The sequence below is a fragment of the Kogia breviceps genome, chromosome 6 (assembly GCF_026419965.1).
Source record: "Kogia breviceps isolate mKogBre1 chromosome 6, mKogBre1 haplotype 1, whole genome shotgun sequence".
Taxonomy (NCBI): domain Eukaryota; kingdom Metazoa; phylum Chordata; class Mammalia; order Artiodactyla; family Physeteridae; genus Kogia; species Kogia breviceps.
In genome coordinates this window covers 64,877,007-64,897,608 of record NC_081315.1, presented here as the reverse complement: position 1 = coordinate 64,897,608, position 20,602 = coordinate 64,877,007, and the positions used below count along the sequence as shown (strand labels likewise).

Here is a 20,602-nt window from a genome sequence, read left to right as displayed (position 1 = left end):
CTTTTATGTTTCCATACAAATTGTGAAATTTTTTGTTTTAGTTCTGTGAAAAATGCCATTGGTAGTTTGATAGGGATTGTTGAATCTGTAGATTGCTTTGGGTAGTAGAGTCATTTTCACAATGTTGATTCTTCCAATCCAAGAACATGGTATATCTCTCCATCTGTTTGGATCATCTTTAATTTCTTTCATCAGTGTCTTATCTTAGAGTTTTCTGCATACAGGTCTTTTGTCTCCTTAGGTAGGTTTATTCCTAGGTATTTTATTCTTTTTGTTGCAATGGTAACTGGGAGTGTTTTTTTTTTTCTCTTTTTTTCTGGAGGGCTGTCACTGACATAACTTAAGTTTATCACCTCTTCTTTACTAGATGTCAAAGGTCAATCAGATAGACATCTCACTTTGTTGAGAAGCTGCCTTACACTGTTGAGTCACTTTGGTGAGATGACAAGAGACAACCATGGGGCTGCCACCAAAATCACAGTGGTGCCAAGCCTGGCTGGGAGACCTTGGGCAGGTGACAGAGTCTCTCTGACCTTCAAACTTGGTTGGGTCTTGTCTACCCCATCCCCCCACCTGGGTCCCCAATGCCTCACCCAGCCACCAAGATGCAAGGGATGTCAGTGGCAAAGGCCTCTCCCATCTCACGGCTGCCCATGTTGGTGATACAGTGCAGGACCAGGCACATGAAGGTGGGGTTGCGGCTGGCTAGGTCATTCTTGATGGCGTTGTTGATGAGCTGGATCAGCTCCGAGTTGGAGTTCACGAGCACCGAGATGAACAGGTAACCTATCTGCTTCTCTGTGTACTTGTTGTAGCTCAGCAGGTTCACGGCCTCCATGTGCCCAAAGTCGATGTCGTGGCCGAGCAGGAAAATGAAGAGCAGTTTACACACATACTTTTTCTTGTGTAGCCATCCAAGGCTTTGTCCCCCTTGAACTTGGAGCGGATGTTGGCCAGTTCCTTGTTGATTCTCTTAATCTCCTCCTCCTTACTCTTACAGTTCCGGATGTCGGAGATGAACACGGCGAGCCCCCGCATCCCATCGCCCCTAGACACGGCTGGCACGATGGTGGTGGTGTCGGCTTCAGGCATGGCCAGGCAGGGCGCAGCACAGCGGGGGCTGGCAGGCGGGGAGGGTAGGAGAGGGTAGGACCCCAGGCAGTGCTGAGGAGCCGAGCCGGCCAAGGGGTTAGGAGTGTTTTCTTAATTTCACTTTGATTTTTCGTCATTAGTGCATAGGAATGCAAGAGATTTCTGTGCATTAGTTTTGTATCCTGCTACTGTACCAAATTCATTGATTAGCTCTAGTAGCTTTCTGGTAACATCTTTAGGATTCTCTATGTAGAGTATCATGTCATCTGCAAACAGTGACAGCTTTACTTCTTTTCCGATTTGGATTCCTTTTATTTCTTTTTCTTCTCTGATTGCTGTGACTAAAACTTTCAAAACTATGTTGAATAAGAGTGGTGAGAGTGGGAAACCTTGTCTAGTTCCTGATCTTAGTGGAAATGGTTTCAGTTTTTCATCATTGAGGATGATGCTGGCTGTGGGTTTGTCATATATGGCGTTTATTATGTTGAGGTAAGTTCCCTCTATGCCTACTTTCTGCAGGGTTTTTATCATAAATGAGTGTTGAATTTTGTCAAAAGCTTTCTCTGCATCTATTGAGATGATCATATGGTTTTTCTCCTTCAATTTGTTAATATGGTGCATCACATTGATTGATTTGTGTGTATTGAAGAATCCTTGCATTCCTGGAATAAACCCCACTTGATCATGGTGTATGATCCTTTTAATGTGCTGTTGGATTCTGTTTGCTAATATTTTGTTGAGGATTTTTGCATCTATGTTCATCAGTGATATTGGCCTGTAGTTTTCTTTCTTTGTGACGTCTTTGTCTGGTTTTGGTATCAGGGTGATGGTGGCCTCATAGAATGAGTTTGGGAGTGTTCCTCCCTCTGCTATCTTTTGGAAGAGTTTGAGAAGGATAGGTGTGTTAGCTCTTCTCTAAATGTTTGATAGAATTCGCCTGTGAAGCCATCTGGTCCTGGGCTTTTGTTTGTTGGAAGATTTTAAATCACAGTTTCAATTTCAGTGCTTGTGATTGGTCTGTTCATATTTTCTATTTCTTCCTGGTTCAGTCTCAGAAATTTGTAATTTTCTAAGAATTTGTCCATTTCTTCCAGGTTGTCCATTTTATTGGCATATAGTTGCTTGTAGTAATCTCTCATGATCCTTTGTATTTCTGCCATGTCTGTTGTTACTTTCCTTTTTTCATTTCTAATTCTATTGATTTGAGTCTTCTCCCTTTTTTTCTTGATGAGTCTGGATGATGGTTTATCAATTTTGTTTATCTTCTCAAAGAACCAGCTTTTAGTTTTATTGATCTTTGCTATCGTTTCCTTCATTTCTTTTTCATTTATTTCTGATCTGATCTTTATGATTTCTTTCCTTTTGCTAACTTTGGGGTTTTTTGTTCTTCTTTCTCTAATTGCTTCAGGTGTAAGTTTAGATTGTTTATTTGAGATGTTTCTTGTTTCTTAAGGTAGGATTGTATTGCTATAAACTTCCCTCTTAGCACTGCTTTTGCTGCGTCCCATAGATTTTGGGTCATTGTGTTTTCATTGTCATTTGTTTCTAGGTATTTTTTGATTTCCTCTTTGATTTCTTCAGTGATCTCTTGGTTATTAAGTAGAGTATTGTTTGATTTTTTTCCTGTAATTGATATCTAGTCTCATAGCATTGTGGTCAGAAAAGATACTTGATACGATTTCAATTTTCTGAAATTTACCAAGGCTTGGTTTGTGACCCAAGATATGATCTATCCTGGAGAATGTTCCTTGAGCCCTTGAGAAGAAAGTGTATTCTGTTGTTTTTGGATGGAATGTCCTATAAATATCAATTAAATCCATCTTGTTTAATGTATCATTTAGAGCTTGTGTTTCCTTATTTATTTTCATTTTGGGTGATCTGTCCATTGATGAAAGTGGGGTGTTAAAGTCCCCTTGTATGATTGCGTTGCTGTCAATTTCCCCTTTTATAGCTGTTATGTTATGTTATGGCCTTATATATTGAGGTGCTCCTATGTTGGGTGCATAAATATTTACAATTGTTATATCTTCTTCTTGGATTGATCCCTTGATCATTATGTAGTGTCCTTCTTTGTCTCTTGTAATAGTTTTGTTTTTAAGTCTATTTTCTTTGATATGATATGAGACTTGTTTCTCCAGCTTTCTTTTGATTTCCATTTGCATGGAATATCTTTTTCCACCCCCTCACTTTCAGTCTGTATGTGTCCCTAGGTCTGTAGTGGGTCTCTTGTAGACAGCACAGATACGGGTCTTGTTTTTGTATCCACTCAGCCAGTCTGTGTCTTTTGGTTGGACCATTTAATCCATTTACATTTAAGGTGATTATCGATATGTATGTTCCTATTACCATTTTCTTAATTGTTTTGTGTTTGTTATTGTAGGTCTTTTCCTTCTCTTGTTTTTCATGTGTAGAGAAGTTCCTTTAGCATTTGTTGTAAAGCTGGTTTGGTGGTGCTGAACTCTCTCAGCTTTTGCTTGTCTGTAAAGGTTTTAATTTCTCCATCAAATCTGAATGAGATCCTTGCTGGATAGAGTAATCTTGTTATTGGTTTTTCCCTTTCATCACTTTAAATATGTCCTGCCACCCCTTCTGGCTTGCAGAGTTTCTCCTGAAAGACTAGCTGTTAACCTTATGGGGAATCCCTTGTATGTTATTTGTTGTTTTTCCCTTGCTGCTTTTAATATTTTTTCTTTGTATTTAATTTTTGATAGTTTGACTAATATGTGTCTTGGCATGTTTCTCCTTGGATTTATCCTGTATGGGACTCTCTGTGCTTCCTGGACTTGATTGACTATTTCCCTTCCCATATTAGGGAAGTTTTCAACTATAATCTCTTCAAATATTTTCTCAGTCCCTTTCTTTTCCTCTTCTTCTTCTGGGACCCCTATAATCTGAATGTTGGTGTGTTTAATATTGTCCCAGAGGTCTCTGAGACTGTCGTCAATTCTTTTCATTCTTTTTTCTTTATTCTGCTCTGCAGTAGTTATTTCCACTATTTTATCTTCCAGGTCACTTATCCATCATTTTGCCTCAGTTATTCTGCTATTGATCCCTTCTAGAGAATTTTACATTTCATTTATTGTGTTGTTCATGATTACTTGTTTGCTCTTTAATTCTTCTAGGTCTTTGTTAAACATTTCTTGTATTTTCTCCATTCTATTTCCAAGATTTTGGATCATCTTTACTATCATTATTCTAAATTCTTTTTCAGGTAGACTGCCTATTTCCTCTTCATTTGTTAGGTCTGGTGGGTTTTTACCTTGCTCCTTCATGTGCTGTGTGTTTCTTTGTCTTCTCATTTTGCTTAACTTACTGTGTTTGGGGTCTCCTTTTTTCAGGCTGCATGTTCATAGTTCTCGTTGTTTTTGGTGTCTGTCCCCAGTGGCTTAAGGTTGGTTTAGTGGGTTGTCTAGGCTTCTTGGTGGAGGGGACTAGTGCTTGTGTTCTGGTGAATGAGGCTGGATCTTGTCTTTCTGGTGACGTCTGGTTGTGTGTTTTGGGGTGTCTGTGACCTTATTATGATTTTACGCAGCCTCTCTGCTAATGTATGGGGTTGTGTTCCTGTCTTGCTCGTTGTTTGGCCTAGGGTGTCAAGCACTGTAGCTTGCTGGTTGTTGAGTAGAGCTGGGTCTTGGCGTTGAGATGGAGATCTCTGGGAGGTTTTTGCTGTTTGATATTATGTGGAACTGGGGGGTCTCTGGTGGACCAGTGTCCTGAAGTTGGTTCTCCCACCTCAGAGGCACAGCCCTGATGCCTGGCTGGGGCACCAAGAGCCTGTCATCTGCACAGCTCAGAATAAAAGGTAAAATAAAAGAAAAAAAGAAAGAAAGAAAGAAAGAAAAGATAAAATAAAATTAAATAAAATTTAAAAAGTTATTAAAATAAAAAACAAAAAATAATTATTAAAAATTTTTTAAAGTAATTTAAAAAAAAAAAAGAAGGAACAAGCATGCCAAAAACCAAATCCACCAATGATAACAAGTGCTGAAAACTATACTAAAAAACAAAACAAAAAAAATGGACAGACAGAACCCTAAGACAAAGGTAAAAGCAAAGCTATATAGACAAAATCACACATAGAAGCATATTCATACACACAGAAAGTGAAAAACGGAAAAAAATATAATATATATCGTTGCTCCCAAAGTCCACCTCCTCAATTTGGGATGATTCGTTGTCTATTTAGGTATTCCACAGGTGCAGGGTACATCAAGTTGACTGTGGAGATTTAATCCACTGCTCCTGAGGCTACTGGGGGAGATTTCCCTTTCTCTTCTTTGTTAGCACAGCTCCCGGGGTTCAGCTTTGGATTTGGACCCGCCTCTGTGTGTAGGTCGCCTGAGGGCCTCTGTTCTTCGCTCAGACAGGACGGGATTAAACAGCAGCTGATTTGGGGGCTCTGGCTCACTCAGGCCGGTGGGAGCGAGGGGTACAGAATGCAGGGAGAGCTGCGGCGGCAGAGGCCAGCATGATGTTGCACCAGCCTGAGGCGTTCCGTGCGTTCTGCCAGGGATGTTGTCCCTGGATCACGGGACCCTGGCAGTGGCGGGCTGCACAGCCTCCCAGGAGGGATGTGTGGATAGTGACCTGTGCTTACACACAGGCTTCTTGGTGGCTGCAGCTGAAGCCTTAGCCTCTCATGCCTGTTTCTGGGGTCCGCGCTGATAGCCATGGCTCATGCCTGTCTCTGGAGCTCCCTTAAGTGGTGCTCTTAATCCCCTCTCCTCACGCACCAGGAAACACAGGCAAGAAGAAGTCTCTTGCCTCTCCGGCAGGTCCAGGGTTTTTCCCTGACTCCCTCCGGGCTAGCCATGGCACACTAGCCCCCTTCAGGCTGTGTTCACGCAGCCAACCCCAGTCCTCTCCCTGGGATCTGACCAAAGCCCGAGCCTCAACTCCCAGCCCCCTCCCGCCCCGGCGGTTGAGCAGACAAGCCTCTGGGGCTGGTGAGTGCTGGTTGGCACCCATCCTTCGTGAGGGAATCTCTCCGCTTTGCCCTCCGCACCCCTGTGGCTGCACTCTCCTCCGTAGCACCGAAGCTCCCGCCTCCACCACCCGCAGTCTCCGCCCGTGAAGGGGCTTCCTAGTGTGTGGAAACCTTTCCTCCTTCACAGCTCCCTCCCACTGGTGCAGGTCCTGTCGCTATTCTTTTGTCCCTGTTTTTTCGTTTTTATTTTGCCCTACCCACGTACATGGGGAGTTTCTTGCCTTTTGGGAGGTCTGAGGTCTTCTGGCAGCATTCCGTAGGTGTTCTGTAGGAGTTGTTCCACGTGTAGATGTATTTCTGATGTATTTGTGGGGAGGTAGGTGATCTCCACATCTTACTCTTCAGCCATTTTGAAGCTCGTCTCCTCTGTTATTGATTTTATACCAAGTAGTTTATATCTCTTAATCCCCTTCCTCTATCTTGCCCCTCCCCCCTTCCCTCTCCACATTGGTAACCACTAGTTTGCTCTCTAAATCTATGAGTCTTTTTCTGTTTTGTTATATTCATTCATTTTTATTTTTTAGATTCCACATATAAGTGTAAACATACAGTATTGTGTCTTTCTCTGTCAGACTTACTTCATTAGGCATAATACTTTCCAGGTCAAATTGTGCCATTGCAAATGGCTAAATTTCATGCTTTTTTATGGCTGAGTAATATTCCATTATATCTTCATTTTCCATTCATTTGTTCATGGACACTTAGGTTGCTTCCATGTCTTGACTATTGTAAATAATGCTGTCATGAACATTGGGGTGCATATATATATATATTTAAAATTTGTTTATTTTTGGCTGCACTGGGTCTTCGTTGCTGTGTGCAGGCTTTCTCTAGTTGTGGCGAGCAGGGGCTACTCTTTGTTGCAGTGCATGGGCTTCTCATTGCAGTGGCTTCTCTTGTTGTGGAGTACAGGCTCTAGGCATTCAGGCTTCAGTAGTTGTGGCACATGGGCTTAGTTGCTCCACAGCATGTGGGGTCTTCCTGGACCAGGGCATGAACCTGTGTCCCCTGCATTGGCAGGTGGATTCTTAACCATTGCGCCTCTGGGGAAGTCCACATATATTTTTTTGAATTAGTGTTCTTGTTTTCTGTTGGAACTCTGTAGATGGGCCATGTTATGCATGTTTGCCTCAGTTCCCACTTTGTCCCTTTAGCCTTCTATATTACCTGCCTGACCCAGGTAGAAGCAAATATTAGAGGCTTAAATCCGGATTACAAAATTCTGAAATTCTCATCTCCCTACGTATATATGCCTTTAAACGTCAAGTTTTAGTTCCCTCTGTCCCTGTTATCCAATAAAATGGGCATAGATAGCTAATTAATAACTGAGAAAAGCCATTAAAGCCATTAGAGTTAAGAGTTTTCAAATCTCCAGATAAGGAGAGCCATAGCTTTCCTTTGCAAAGGAGATAGGAAAGTATTAAAAAATTGCTTTGACCTGTTTTTTACACTCATGATTTTGATGCGCAGACCATATTAGATCCATTGTAAAGAGCTTAAGCAGATCTTTGCCTTCAAATGCTTCTTTCGTTTATGCACATATTTGTCTATAGATATATTAAAATATTAAAAACTTTGGAAAAGGTATGCCAACCAACTAGAGGGCCTATTTGTTCTTTAAAAATATATATAATAGCCAAAAAACCTTTATAAATGTGTCCTGGCCATGATAGAGCTTACTATGGTGTAGAACTTGTTCTTCCACCACAAATGACTAAAAGCTTGGACAAAATAAAATCTTTTCAAACCACGCAGAATTGGGACAACAAGCCATCCAGGACTGTGATCCCTGAAAGAATAGAAAAATATGAGCCCTATGAATAGTCCAGTCTCTAGAGGCAATTTTCAAACAGTGGCAGGGGAAGGGGGAACTCAAGCACAGCACATTACACTCACTGACTTGAGGAGATAGAAACTGCAGTGCTGAGGCAACTTGAATTTTAAAACAAAGTGCCAGCGTAGAAAAAGCTGTGCAGAGGGAGAGAGAGAGAGCTTCGTTTACCTGCATTGGGGGTCCCTCAAGTCTTTGAATGAATACCTATCTGTGCATTTGCTCATGAAGCCAGGAAAAGAACATGTGTCATAAGAGAGCTATAAGGTGAACAATTCCATTAACTCATGTAGGACAGAGAGTTAACCAGATTCCATCAAGCCAGACTCGAGAGACTTCCTGAAACATTTGGGGCAATTAGTAGATACCTCAGAAGAATCATGCTTCAATAACAGGGCTAAGTTAGTCTCAGAGTAAAATTCCTGTTTCACCTGCTCTAAGTTTTTTAAAAGTCTTAGAAGGATTAAGCTGTAACTTATCTGATAATTAAAACAAATTGCAAAAACAAAAATATCCAACAGTCAATAGTATAACATCCACAATGTCCAGCACCAAAATCACTAGATACGTGAAAAAACATGTGTGACCCATAACCATGACGGGAAAGTCAGTCAACAGAAGCAGAGCCAGAAATGGCAGAATTAATGGAAATAACAGATGAGGACTTTAAAATCTCTACTACAAATATTTTCAAGGATTTAAAAGAAAACCTGAACATAACGAGGAGAGAAATGGAAGATATAAAAAGAACAAGGTGGAACTTTTAGACATTAAAAATATATATCTAAAATGAAAAATTCACTGGATAGGTTTAAAAGGAGCCTATAGGCTACAGGTGAAAAACAAGTGACCTTGAAAACTTACAAATAGAAAATATTCAAACTGAAAAACAGAGAGAAAAAAGTACTGAGCAGAGTTTTAGTGAGCTATGGGACAATATTAAGAAATTTAACGTGCATGTAATTGGAGTCCAAGAAGAAGAGAATGGAGCAGAAGAAAAATATGGAGAAACAATGGTAAAGAACTTTCCAGGGCTTCGCTGGTGGTGCAGTGGTTGAGAGTCCACCTGCCGATGCGGGGGACACGGGTTCATGCCCCGGTCTGGGAAGATCCCACATGCTGCAGAGTGGCTGGGCCCATGAGCCATGGCTGCTGAACCTGCGCATCTGGAGCCTGTGCTCTGCAATGGGAGAGGCCACAACAGTGAGAGGCCCGCATACTGCAAAAAAAAAAAAAAGAACTTTGATATCAAACTATCAAAGAAGTTTGATAAAATATACAGACTCACAGATATAAAATAGTCAAAAATGGCAAGCAAAATAAACATGAACGAAACCATGTTGAGGCATATCATAATTAAAATGCTGAAAACCAGTGTCAAAAAGCAAATTTTAAGAGCAACTAGAGAAAAAGGTCATATTCTGTACAGTGAAACAAAGATAAAAAGGACCACAAATATATACCACTACCAAGTAGGATTAATTCCAGATATGCAAATCCATCCTTCTTCAAGCCACCATGACTGGGGTTTTTCCCATCAAAGTTTTAGCACTTCTGTTTAGTGCAGATTGGGCTTGCTCTGAAGTTAAAAAAAATAAAAAATAGGAAATGCATGTCAGTCCTTTCTTTTAATTGATTCTTTTCCTGTTTCTGCCTGTTTTGGTTCACTCTTCATTGCCTTCAGATAAGTGTTTTTTGAAAATATTTTCCCATAATTTATAGGTGTTATTTATAGAGGGTTCTGATAGTAGCTATTCATCAGTATCAGAAGAAATCATTGATAATTGTCTACAGCAAAAGTATTGTGGAATTTATAACATCAAATTAAAATCTCAACTGTAGAATAAAGGATAGGGTAGGAGAATTGTAAGATTCTTTATATGTGAAGTATAACATTATTTGAAAGGGGACTGTGGTTAAGTTAAAGATGCATTTTGTAAGTCATATAGCAACAACTCAAATGATAAAACAAACAGGTATAACTAATAAGCCAATGGTGGAGATAAGACGAAGTTCTAAAAAATACTCAATTCATCTAAAAATAAGAAAAGAGTAAAGAAGGAACAAAGAGGAGATGGAACAAGTAGAATGAAAGTGGCAAGAGGGTTGACTTAAATCCAACCATATGCTAATTAACATAAATGTAAATGGCTTAAATGCTCCAAATAAAAGGCAGAGATTATCAAGATGGAAAAAATCAAGACCCAATTATATGCTATCTGCAGGAAACACACTTTATTAAATATGAAAACATGGATAGGAAAAAGTAAAAGGATACAATCAAACACTAATTGTAGGGCTTCTCTGGTAGCGCAGTGGTTGGGAGTCCGCCTGCCGATGCAGGGCGCAGGGGTTCGTGCCCTGGTCTGGGAGGATCCCACATGCTGCGGAGCGGCTGGGCCCGTGAGCCATGGCCACCGAGCCTGCATGTCCAGAGCCTGTGCCCTGCAATGGGAGAGGCCACAGCAGTGAGAGGCCTGCATACCACAAAAAAACAAAAACCAAAAAACAAAAAACAAAAAAAACCCCACTAATCGTAAGTAAGCTGAGATGACTATATTAATGTCAGAAAAAGAAGACATCAAGACAAGGAATATTACCTGAGTTAAAGGATATTTCATAATGATGAAAGGGCCAGTTCATCAAGAAGACAGCAAATGTGTGTCTAACTGCAGAGCTAAAAGGAGAAATAAGCTATCCATAATTATAGTTGATAAAGGAGCAGACAGAAAATCAATAAAGGGGTAGGGGGGAAGTCTTGTAGGACTGAACTTGTAACCTGTGGAATTTGATGCTATCTCTGGGTAGATAGTGAGCTGAATTGTAGGACACCCAGCTGGTGCCTGAGAATTGCCTGTTGGTGTGGGGAAAACATTCCCCCCAACCACATTGGAATTGGTACCAGAACCTATTTAACATGGTTCAAAACTGTGTTAGGAGTTAATGAGATGAGTTAGTATAGTATATCCCCAGCTTATTTCACAGTATACCAAAGTTGTGGTTATACTGTGAAAAAGTGGTTCCTTAGGCAAATATTTTGAGAAATGGTACATATGTACTCCCTATCTGGAAATTCCTCCCCAGGCTTTACTAAGTTTTGCAGAAAAGAACTTGTTTAACTTCATTTAAACCAATGTTTTCTAAGCTTAGTTAACCTCTAACATGGAATCCCCCATCCATACCAAGTGCTCATCAACATATTCTGAGAGTGTCTTACAGAAGCCACTTTGCAAAACCTGCACTTAAATATTGTTGAGTTGAATAGAGGACCCTTTAAAGTTAGACAAAGTGGATTTATGATAGAGTCTGTCAGTGTCATTTCCTCATATCTCCTAGCAATACTCTGCCATCCAGGAGTCAGAGATGGGGAACATTGGGACAGCCTAAAGTGAGCAAGATCTGAGGTGGGTGTGGTCAACTGTAAAACTAATGTCACTAACATATTGAAACTGACTAGAAAGATGAAAGAAGCTAGATAGTGATGGGAACTAGGAAAACAGGGAGGCTGGTGGCTTTTATGAAGATGGAGAAAGGAAGGAGCGGGAAAGGCAGAAGGTGTAGACAGAGGGAATTTTGAGAACTTGAGATAATAAGGTGGTGACAACCTGAGCACATTCTTCAGATTCTTTAGGGATTCGTAAAATGTAGAAGTTGTTTATTTGGAATACACAATCAAAAATCATCTCTAGTCATAGAGATGACTGGAAGTTTACTGCAGAGACAGTAGATCAGGTGGTTTACAATGTGTGTGCATATGTGCCATATCTTTAGCAAAGACCAAATGACATCTAGTAGAAAGCTGACAGCCAACCTGAAATTATTTTGCAGTGTAGGATCTGTGTATCTATAGACTGTGGACAATTGCTCATTACTCATATTGATTTATATCAGGCAGTGCAGTGAACATACAATTAATAGTTGACTTCATTGGCAGCCGGCTGTTAGTACCATAATTTACTATGAGAATGGTTTGGTCTGGGGATGAACAAGAATTATACTGGGAACTGTATTTTTTAGCATTTTAAAGGTCAAACTCAACTCTTATTAATTTAGTCAGAGGTTTAGGTTGATTAAAAAAAAGACTTTTGCTGATGCAGGATCTCTCACATGCTAATGTGAGGCTAAACTTAGGTAAAGTCTCTTTTATTCTTTGATTTAAAGTTGCCTTTGAATTTAATGGTTAATGAAATCCGGATTTGGACTGGGTGCAAAATATCTGAAGATACTCTTGGAGAAGATTTCAGAGTCTCAGAGAGTCTGAAGTCAAAACATAGCAGTTATTTGGCAGCAATAAATATTTTTTGCTTCTTGGAAGAAATACTTAAAGTTACATCAAAGAGATAATCATAACACAGTTGTGGCTTCAGTTAAAAATCATAAGCAGAGGGCTTTCCTGGTGGCGCAATGGTTGAAGGTCCACCTGCCGATGCAGGGGACCCGCGTTCGTGCCCCGGTCCGGGAACATCCCTCACGCCGCGGAGCGGCTGGGCCCGTGAGCCATGGCTGCTGAGCCTGTGCGTCCGGAGCCTGTGCTCCGCGACAGGAGAGGCCACAACAGTGAGAGGCCCACGTACCGCAAAAAAAAAAAAAAAAAAAGTCATAAGCAGAGATTTTTCTATGACCATGTTAGTATTTTAAAAAAAATTTATTGTGTGCCTACTATGTGCCAAGTTGCCGTGCTTGTTGCTCCCTTTCAATTCCCAAAATAGTTCTGTGAAGTGTTCTCATTACCACCTCTCTTTTAGAAGGGAAGAAACTGAAGCCTTGAAGGCAAAGTCATACCACTCATGAATGGAAGAGCATGAATCATAATCTAGGCAGCCTCATTCTAGAATCTGCTCTCAAGTCCTACATTAGACTGATCTAAATGCAGAAGGAACTCAGAGGAAGTCGGCATTTGGGTGTTTACCAAGTATGGTCTCTCTATCCCCTTTAGGAATCTAAGATCAAAGCGTAGCTGAAGAATAAAATCTTTGGAGGCAGATGACTAGGGTTCAAACTTTAGCTTCCCATTTCCTGGCTTTTATTTAACCTCTATAAGGCTTAGTTGCCCCAGTTGTAAAATAGGTATTATAATAATATCTGTCCTCGGTTTTTTTTTTTAAGATTAAATGAGATAATACATGAGAAGTGCTTAGCAGTATGACTAGCACATCATAAGTTCTTAACAGATTTAGCCTGTGATTTATTATTAATTTTGATGAGTGCACAACAATGACAAACGTCAGAAAAAATGCCAGAGATACGGTTCCATAGTTTGCTCTTTCAAAGCTAACATGGAGCAGGACATTAATGAGGGTTCACTCATTATACCATTTGGGGGGTTCATTATTTTATACAAGTACTATATGGCCCCTACTGGGACAGTTTGAACATCTAAATGATCATAATGGCTTTTTACCCAGTGAATAAAACAAGAATTTCTAAGACCACACTGATAGAAATAAATGGGGAAGAGGAAAAACTCTTCATTAGAGTAGAAAGCTAACTGATACATATAGAAGGAATGATGGAGTGATAAAATCACCACTTGGCAAATGTCATGGTAATATTGATTCCTGCAAGAATCATCAATAAATGTTAAACTTTGGTAAAAATTTGATGAAGAACAGGATATTTATGTAGTTCCATTGTATCTTTCTACAAAGCATTTATTAATTACAAAGGAAAAATAGTAACTTTATAGTGGAGAAACCAAGTGATGAAAGTTAATATCATAGTAATGGTGCAGACCAACATATTCCTCTTAATATGATGCACTGAATTGGACATAACACCACTTCCATGTTAATACTGCCAAAAATGCATAACAATAACCTAATCATGAGAAATTCCCTGATAAAACCAAATTGAAGGCCTTCTACAAAATAACTTGGCCAGTTTTCTTAAGAATGGTCAAGGTAATGAAAGAAAAATATAGACTGAGGAACTGTACCAGATTAAATGAGACTAAAGAGACATGGCAGCTAAATGCAATGTATGATAACGTGATCAGAGATTTTTTTCCTATAAAGAGCATTATTGGAATAACTTCTGCAGATTAGATAATAACATTGAATCAATGTTACTTTCTGAATTTTGGTGATTGGTTATGGTAGAGAATGTCTTTTTTCTTAGGAAAAGCGTGTATTTATTGGTGAAAAGATATCATGTCTGCAACTTACTCTCAAATGGTTCAGAAAAAAATCATACCTCCCTACCACATCCATACACAAAATAGCAAAGCAAATGTGGTGTAACATGTTGACAATGGATGCATCTGGGTGAAGGGTGTATGGAAGTTCTTTGTACTGTTCCTAAGCTTGAAACTATTTCAAGCTTATCTGTAAATTTGAAATTATTTCAAAATAAAAGTTAAAATTATTTCAAAAAGTACAATGTAGGAAGTGAGTTATTGTGAGTTTTGCTTCAGTTAGCAAACCGGATTACCACAGTCAATTTTGTTCATTAAAACTTTTAAGTTTCCCTAGGTGCCTTTCTCTGTTTTGATATACTTAATTTTTCTGATTTCTCCTTCTTTTCTAGGATCTGTGTATCTATAGACTGTGGACAATTGCTCATTACTCATATTGATTTATATCAGGCGGTGCAGTGAACATACAATTAATAGTTGACTTCATTGGCATTCTTTCTAGGTAAGAATTCATAGTGAGTCACTTATGACTTCATTGTGCTCTAATTTAATAAATTTCTTTTCCTGGAACATTTTACACTGGATTATGCTAGTATTTTTCATATGGTCAGGTTTATTTTCCATATGAAGACATGAAGTCTGCTTAGGTTATTTTGGAACATTAAAAAAATGTACATGTGGTAGATTGAATTGTTGCTCCATTTCTTCAACTCTCTGTGTATCCTCACTCTTTGCCATGTGACTCTGGAGTGCTTGCCAGTAGAGATAAGCGTATTTCCTGCCTCTTGATTTTGGTCTTGATCACGTGACTTGCTTTTGGCCAATGTGATGTTATCAGGTGTGATGCAAACAGACACTTGTTGCAAATGGCAGGATTTCCTTCTTTTTCATGGTTGAATAATGTTCCATTGTAGATATGCACTGCATCTTTATCCATTCATCTGTTGATAGACATTTCAGTTCTTTACATATCTTGGCTAATCTTGAATAATGCTGCAATGAACATGGGGGTGCAGATATCGCTTTGAGATCCTTTTTTCATTTCCTTTGGATATATGCTCAGAAGTGGAATTTCTGGATCATATGGTATTCTGTTTTTAATTTTTTGAGGAACACCCACACTCTTTTTCACAGAGGCTGTACTAATTTACATTACCACTAATAGTGCACAAGGGTCCTCTTTTCTCCACATCCTTGCCAACACTTGTTATCTCTTATCTTTTTGATGATTACCACCAGGGCACTTTCAAGCCAGCAACATGACATCACAGAATGAGGAGTTGGAGAGAGATTTGCACAAATGCCTTTTGCAAGTTGATGGGAACTGGTTTTGGCTCCTCCACTGGAATGGAGGAATCTATGGTAGTATTTAGGTTTCTGGTTTCAACAAATGAGTGGATGTAATGCCATTCACTGAGAGGGTGACACTTTTTTGAGAAGCAAATTTGAAAGGGACAATGATAAGTTACATTTAGGACATGTGTCTAAGTTACAATTTTCCATTAGAATTGGTTAAATGGATCTTGAGCTTAGAAAAAAGTTCAAACATAGAATTTGGAGTCATTGGAATATAAGTGGTTTTTGAAACCGTGAAAGTGGCTGAGACTTTCTGGATAGCAAGACTGAGTGTGTAAAGAAAACAAAACTGGGGATTTCATTGCCCCCAAAAGTTGCCAACTAGATACATTCTGTTCTTCTGTTCTTCCTTTGCTCCATTTTAGGCCTTGAGGATTATTTATAAGAGAACCAGGTTGTGGGACTGCAAGTCCAACCTCCCAAACTAGAACTGTGTGTCTGCTTTGATCTGCATTTTAGAAAATGTAGTAGTTACTGTGAAGACATCTAGAATGATATTCTGTTTCTTGTTTCCAGATTGAAGGCTGCCAAGATCAGGTAAGAAAAGATCAGAGCTCTTAAAATTTTACTACATTTTAGAAGAGGCAAGCTGTTTTTATTGAATAGGTAGAAAAATCACATGAGAAGATATATTGGTCTATACTGTGGTTCAAAAATTGCTTCAACTAAGAACATAATAACAGCCTGGCTCAGCAAGAACAGAATGGGGCCAATACAAATATCATCATTCCCTTGCCTTTTTTCCCAACTGTGGGAGGAATTGAGGCAAGAAGGTGATATTATGCAAAAAGGAAAATTCTGTTTTTACTCATCTAGAAATAGTTATGGTACCAGGCAAAAGTTGTTTAAACCTCCATCAGTTTAAAATTCTAAATCCCCTTGTTCCACATCAGCTTCCTTTCCATTACACTGCCCTCCAGGCATTTTTGATAAGGGCAAGTTGAATTGGGAAATCATTTAGTTGAGTTTAGGGCAATACACATTGAGGTTCAGGGTAACTTTCATATAGTTATGTTATTCCTAGCAGTCCCTGGATAGGAAAGTCTTCCAGGGATACTCTTACAGCCTATGGCATGGATATCCTTTGTAATGGGAAAGTGCAAGGCCAGAGATCATATCTCAGTATGAATACATCCTTCAGTCCCTGTTTCTGGAAATATGTGTGGTGGAGGAGAAAGAAGGATTAAAATGTGCAAAGTCAGAAGCCAGTCTATGGAAGATTTTTCCAGTCATCAATCATGTACAAGTTCTAAGTGAGGAATTTCGTTCTCATCAAAGTGGAAGTTTTCTCTTGTCAGAAATATATTCAGTAAGACAGTGTTTACAATTATAAACCCCTCATGATACATATATTTTTCTCTTTTGATGAGAATGATAAAAATAGTGTTTCTCAGAATTCTTGTGTTACACAGACATAAACTTTAGCAGAACCACAAATAGCAGATACCTCTGTGTGAAGTGGCCGGTTCTGTGCACCTCTATTGATTGCATCATGTCTCAGCATAAGTCATGCATCTTGTTTTGACAAATTCTGTTGGTTACAGATTAAATGGTACACAGAATTGCCACCAGTAAAAAAGCTTATTGCTTTCTAAATATTGTCTCAGAACAATATGTAGTTTTTAAAAATAGAGGACCAGCAGACTGTATTAGTGTGATTTCTAAATATTTAATACCTTGGGTTACTGTGTATGTGTTGGTTTGTAAATTGGCCCCCATATGCAGAGGGCAGAGAGGGACCAAAGAAAGAGAGGCAGCCACCCGAGATTGGGAGGTGGCATATTTAAATAGTAAGGGAACCTAACAGGAGGCTTGTCATTGGCGGCCTCAAGACAAGTAAATCTCCACACCTGTCCAACAGAATCTTAAAAGTTTATATATAGAGGCCTTAATGGAGTTCAGTTACACATACCATCCAGATGGTCTCAACATCACATTGCTCTCTCAAGGCTGTGTCCTTGAAAACAGCTCCAACTGTGCAACCAGTGGGTGTAACGTTCACTCTAAGGACAGGGGAGGGGGTGAGGAGCCTCAGATTGCCCTAGTCCAGCTTCTGGGTCAATTAGAGGTCACGTCTTCTCAATAACCTCCATCAACAGTATGCTAACTTTTTCCATTATATTTACCAGCAGTTTATTGTTAGTACAATAAACAGTAGTAATAATTAGTAGGCAATACTAATTTTTAAAAATATCTAGCTACTTCACTGAGCTCTCATACTGATGGATCTTTTTTTTCAATTGATTTTCTTAGGTTTTGTAAGTATTCACACTATTGTTCTTTGCAAATAGCAATAATTTTGATTCCCACCCCCAATTTTCAAATAGCACTTATTTCTCTTTCAGACACAACTCAATTATTTGTGGTGACGAGGGATAGAATTTATATGGCTAAAAGAAATAGATAATTAAAATCTAAAAGTCATTTTAGCCTAATATTTAAAGCTCTTCTACTAAAATCTTTTATAACAAATACACAAACAATGTTGCCTGTGTTTCACCCTAATTCTTTTTCTCAGCCTAGGATAGGTCTTGTCTTTAGAGTTTTGAACAGAAGAGACAGAGGGTTGTGATCAAATTCATTTGGAGGGAAACAGATTCGGCCACGCAGTGACACTTTTTACCTTTCTTGTAGCCCATAAATTTTCTTCATTGTATTGGAGTTATTCGTGAATATGTCTTCCCTTTTTTACTGCACTCTAAGATTTTTCAAAGACTGGATCCTTATCATGTTCTTCCTGTATTTCGTGCTATGTCCAGTGTTTTGTGCAAATCATGAGTGTACTGATGGGCTTTGTTTTCTTCCAACTACTGCCATTCATCATGTTCTTCCTTCCCCGCCCCTTGACATCTTGGGTAGATCTCATATCTTTCTTTTTTTTTTGCGGTACGCGGGCCTCTTACTGTTGCAGCCTCTCCCATTGCAGAGCACAGGCTCCGGATGCGCAGGCTCAGCGGCCATGGCTCACGGGCCCAGCCGCTCCGCGGCATGTGGGATCTTCCTGGACCGGGGCACGAACCCGTGGCCCCTGCATCGGCAGGCGGACTCTCAACCACTACGCCACCAGGGAAGCCCTCAGGCATATTTCTGATGACTTTCCCTTCAATTCTTGCTCTTAAATTCAACTCCTGCAGCAGACATTTACTTCTGGGATCTGCTCTCTCCAGGAGGCCATGATTGAACCCTGTTTCATTTGACGGCATCCACTTGGCTCATAGGAAACGTATCATCTTTGCCATGTAAAGCCCTAGGCGTGTGGTTTGCCCAGTTGCTCCTTTCCTTCCTTTCCTTGCCATAGTTGGCATAAGTAGATTGCCTTCTGTCTTCCGGATTCACCAGGTAAGAAGCAGATACCAGTCTTCAAATTCGTAGTTCCTCAAGCTCTAGGAGACACGCTGATTTCTTCTTAGAACTTTCTCACTGTGCCTTCTCTTGGTCCTGTGGCAGCACTGGGGTTAAATATTTTGTAGCCAGTAAACAATGCTCTGGGGAGTGAGAGTAGGGTTGTTCTAGTGATAGGGGTTGATAGGGCTGGTTGATAGCCATTTAGTAAGGCTGGCGTTGATGTGATTATTTCCCCTCTTTAGATTGTGAGGGTACTTATTGCCTATTGTTTTTAGCTTTGGTGTTTCAGCTAAGATTTCATGACTATAGAGATTAACCTGTCTAATGTTCTCTTATATACAATATTCACTCAATCAATATGTGTCATTTAATTATTGATTAATTGTGAATCTGTAGGCAAATTATGGTAATATCTAAATTAAAACTAAAGTTATGTATGGAATTTGATTTCCTTGAGTGATATGTTTAGAGACTTTTACAGTCCTAATTTTTATTAGAACAGAAAACCTTAACTGACTCCTTAAGGGATTTCAGTTCTGTTTCGAGAATACTGAAAGATAAAATGAGGCATATAACTCTTTGACATAAATCTCAGCAATATTTTTTTTGATCGGTTTCCTAAAGTAATGGAAATAAAAACAAAAATAAACAAATGGGGCCTAATTAAACTTAAAAAAGCTTTTGCACAGCAAAGGAAACCATAAACAAAACAAAAAGACAACCTACAGAAATATTTGCAAACAATACCACTGACAAGGGATTAATCTTCAAAATATATAAACAGCTTATGCAGCTCAATATCAAAAAAACAACCTAATCAAAAAATGGACAGAAGGTCTAAATAGACATTTCTCCAAAGAAGAGATACAGATGGGCAAAAGGCACATGAAAAGATGCTCAACATTGCTAATTATTAGAGAAATTCAAATCAAAACTACAATGAGATATCATCTCACACTGGTCAGAATGGCCATCATCAAAAAGTCTACAAACAATAAATGCTGGAGAGAGTGGGGAGAAAAGGGAAACCTCCTACACTGTTGATGGGAATGTAAATTGGTACAGCCACTGTGAAGAACAGTATGGTTCCTTAAGAAACTAAAAATAGAGCTGCCATATGATCCAGCAATCCTACTCCTGGGCATATATCTGGAGAAAGCCATAATTTGCAAAGATACATGCACCTCGATGTTCACTGCAGTGCTATTTACAATAGCCAAGACATGGAAGCAACCTAAGTGTCCACTGACAGATGAATGGATAAAGAGGATGGGGCATATATATATATATATATATATATATATACACATACACACACACATATATGTGTATATATATATATATACATACATATACACAGTGGAATACTACTCAGCCATAAAAAAGAATGAAATAATGCCATTTGCAGCAACATGGATGGACCTAGAGATTATCATACTAAGTGAAGTAAGCCATTCAGAGAAAGACAAATATCACATGATGTCGCTTATATGTGGAAACTAAAAAAATGATACAAATGAACTGATTTACAAAACAGAAATAGACTCACAGACATACAAAACAAACTTATAGTTACCAAAGGAGAAAGGGGGAAGGAGGAATAAATTAGGAGTTTGGGATTAAAATATAAACACTACTATATATAAAGTAGATAACCAACAAGGACCTACTGTATAGCACAGGGAGCTCTACTCAATATTTTGTAATAACCTATAAGGGAAAAGAATCTGAAAAAAATATAAAACTGAATCACTGTGCTATACACCTGAACCTATCACAACATTGTGAATCAACTATATTTCAATAAAATTTAAAAAATTTTTTTAAAAAGCAAGAAAAAAAGAGTTTTTTGAAAATA

The 20,602-nt window shown here is 39.1% G+C and overlaps 1 pseudogene; it reads right to left on the bottom strand.

The window, feature by feature from the left end:
• Positions 1-589: 589 nt before the first annotated feature.
• Positions 590-1,092, bottom strand: LOC131758380 (AP-2 complex subunit alpha-1 pseudogene; annotated as a pseudogene).
• Between the last annotated feature and the right edge of the window lie 19,510 nt (positions 1,093-20,602).